General features: G+C 46.0%; 1 long non-coding RNA gene across 1 annotated transcript in view; it reads left to right on the plus strand.

The window, feature by feature from the left end:
• Window positions 1–1,170, plus strand: part of LOC116085067 — a 91,855-nt gene that overhangs the window by 32,673 nt on the left and 58,012 nt on the right. The window lies entirely within an intron of this gene.

Below are 1,170 nucleotides of genomic sequence, written 5' to 3' on the forward strand. Positions count from 1 at the left end.
CTCTCTCTCTCTCTCTCCCTCTGTGTGTGTGTGTGTGTGTGTGTGTGTGTGTGTATGTACCTAGAACTTACAACTATCACATTCATATTGGACTTATCTCTCCGCAGAAACCCTGGCTAGCACACAGGACACAGACTTACCTACAGCTTTCCTTATTTCTCCAAGGATTCGATGCTCTGTCTCCAGATCTCCTCTGGCATCCTTCCCTTGTTTCTTGCCTCTTATCTCAACTTCTCCCAGAGCTCCTGTACCCACTGTCAGGGGAGGACAGCTGGCCCAGTCTCTCCACCTGTCTGCTGCACTCCGGGCTACCCTGCAAACTGACTGCTTGTTTCAATGACTCCTTTGAGTGATTGCAAAGGCACAGAGGAGGAAGCACTTGAAACCTCTCTCTCTTAAAAGACGCTGTTTGTTGTGACAGGACAGGAAGAGGCCATCAGCCCAGGGAAGTCCAGGCAGCATAGTACAACTTGACACGCTGAGGAGATGGCGAGATGAATGAGCTGCCAGAACTGCTGAAGACACTGCGGACCTTCACTTATTTATTGAGCTAAATTATTTACCTTAAGAAGTTAGCTGCTCAGACTCATTTATCACAGGCCCCAGGTCCAAACACTATTGTGATCAGGATGAGTAACCCCAGCAGTAAAAACAAAGACTAAACAATTAAAAGGAGAGAGCTTGAAATGCTGTGGACTTTTTTCTCTGAAAGGAAAAGAAAACACTACATGGAAGCAGTGGCGCATGCACCATCCACACCATGAAAGCATTTCCGGGGCGGGGCTAATGGTTTGCCCCACTCTCCTCCATTGATTGGTGGAGTCTGTGGCCAAAACACTTGAAACCTCTCTCTCTTAAAAAACGCTGTTTGTTGTGACAGAACAGGAAGAGACCAAAACACAACTTCCTGTGGGCAGAGGCCACAGTGCATGACAGAGATGGAAGAATCTTGTTCCTTGTGTATATAAAGTCCCAGATAAGCCCCTCCTCCCCTACACATCAGGTACTTATCACTGGTAGGAGATTTTCCATCCCTTTTGTTTCAATTATTAAACAGCAGAGCAGGCCAAGCATGCACAGAAACCCAACCATAAGTAAAAACAGGATTTATTTTCTTTTTTTCAGTGCTAGGGCCCTAGAATTTGCTAAAGGCAAGGCAAAAAAAAAAAA

The sequence above is a fragment of the Mastomys coucha genome, unplaced genomic scaffold (assembly GCF_008632895.1).
Source record: "Mastomys coucha isolate ucsf_1 unplaced genomic scaffold, UCSF_Mcou_1 pScaffold9, whole genome shotgun sequence".
Taxonomy (NCBI): domain Eukaryota; kingdom Metazoa; phylum Chordata; class Mammalia; order Rodentia; family Muridae; genus Mastomys; species Mastomys coucha.